The sequence below is a fragment of the Euleptes europaea genome, chromosome 15 (assembly GCF_029931775.1).
Source record: "Euleptes europaea isolate rEulEur1 chromosome 15, rEulEur1.hap1, whole genome shotgun sequence".
Lineage (NCBI taxonomy): Eukaryota > Metazoa > Chordata > Lepidosauria > Squamata > Sphaerodactylidae > Euleptes > Euleptes europaea.
Window position 1 is genome coordinate 14,822,190 of NC_079326.1, and position 2,211 is coordinate 14,824,400.

Consider the following 2,211-nt stretch of genomic DNA (forward strand, 5'->3'; position numbering starts at 1 on the left):
CCCATCTTCATTCAAACAAGCTTGGTTATCCATGCTCAAATTTTAACTGATGGGTAAAGGCACTAAAGAAAGGGGGATTCCTGATTTAAGAACTGAATATGCATGAAGATGGGCGTTTCCTATTGGCTGGGGGGAAATTTTGTACTAGCCATGCAAAAAAATAAATAAATCTGCGATGGCATATTTAGCACTTCCTCCCCAAATTTCTAATTGCCCAATGTGTTGCTCTTAATGCATGAAGTGAAGTGGCATGAAGTGAAGTGACATACACAAGACCATTACAATCCATTCCAGAAGAGGGGCGTAGATCCACAGTGGCCAGGAGCGGCGCAGCCACACCAATTCTTCAGGGGCTTGGCAACTGCCAAATATAAAATAAAAGCAGTTACAAAAATGAAAAAGGGAAAATGTCCCCATAGGTGGCATAGCAATGCTGCTGCTTGAGGGGGCGTTCCCAGAGCAACATGGGTTAGGAAGCTGCTTAACGTCAGCTCCACCCCTTGGAATGCCTCAGGAACGCCCTCCCATGCCGGTGAGGGCTCCCACTTCCGGGATTTCGCTGCTGGCGTAGCAGCACCAGCGGCAGAGTCCCTTGCAGTGACGTGGATTACCAGCACCATCATGAATGCTCGCCGTGCAAGCATAAGTACCCCTTATCCTGGTATAAGTATGCACTTGCGTTGGCACAGGGTCACACTGGCTCCGGAGCCAGTTAGGGGGCCCCCTTCAGGATTGCAGCCTTATTTTCTATGGTGATTTCTGTTGGAAGCATGAGTGCTACTTCATTTTTGTTCCACACATCCTCCAAAGAATTCAGAGTGGTATCCATTTTTCTTCCATCCTCATTTTATTCTCGCAGCAATCCTGTGAAGTAGGTTAGACTGAGAGACTGACCGGTTGCATGGCAGCATGGATTGTGCAGATTTGAGGTGGGATCTCCCAGCTCTTATCCCAACACTGTAACCACTATACCATGTTAGTTCACTAGAACCTATACCACTTTCAAGCAACAGTGACAGTACCCTAATCCCAATACTATGATTGAGATAATGGACATGGAAGAAGCAGAGACATTAAGCAATGACATTCATTCTCAATTTTTGTCAAACCATCTTAACTGTGCACCACCATCCAATCACTATTTACTTTATAGAATTAAGTTAACACCTGCAAAAACAACAACCCACACACCGATAGTTGGCTTTCTGAAGTTAGGAAGGGGAGTGCAGAAATAGAAGCATCTTAACACGAGCCCATTGGGGGGTCCGGAAACAGTTCTTGTGCATGTTTGTGTTTGCTTTTGTTTGCCTCGTTTGGGCAATCCGAAGGAAGCCTTTTTGTCTTTAATAGCTTCCTTCACCTTACCCGTTAGCCATGGTGGTCACCTCTTGGACTTAATACCACCTTTCCTGACCTGCAGTACACAATCTAGCTCAGCCTCTAGTATTGTGGACTTGTGTAACCCCCAAGCCTTTCCCAGAGATTTAACCCTTCTAACTGTCCTTTTCAACTTCCTTTTTACTAGGTTTCTCATTTTAAAGAAGTTCCCTCTTTTAAAGTCAAAGGTAATTGTGTGAAATTTCCCAGGCACTTTCCCACATACATATGAATTAAATTTGATACCATTGTGGTAACTATTGCCGATTAGCTCAACTACATCCACATCCTGCATTAAGTTGCTGGCCGCACCACAGAGTATTAAGTCCAGGATTGTCTTTCCTCTGGTTGGGTCCATGACCAAGTGTTCGAAGGCACAGTCACTGAGGATGTCTAGAAATTTTATCTCTTTGGCTTGACTGGAGCATGCATTTATCCAGTCAAAATGGGGGTAAAGTCTCTGCATCACCTTTGCATATTTCTCTGATTTCATTCTCCATTTCTAGATCACCCTGAGCCTTTTGGTCAGGGGCCAATAGAACGTCCCCAGTACTAAATTACCTTTGGGATCCAGAATCATCACCCACAGGGATTCTGTGGACAAGTCTTCCCTTTTAATGGTTTTTACTTTATTAGACATTATGCCTTCCTTGATATACATAGCAAGACCACCTCCAATATCCCCTTCCCTATCATTTCTATAGAGTTTGTAACCAGGGATGACCACATCCCACTGGTTCTCTCCCCTCCACCAGGTTTCTGTAATGCTCACTATATCTATGTTTTCCATTAAAACCATGCACTCTAATTCCCCCATTTTCACTTGGAGGCTTC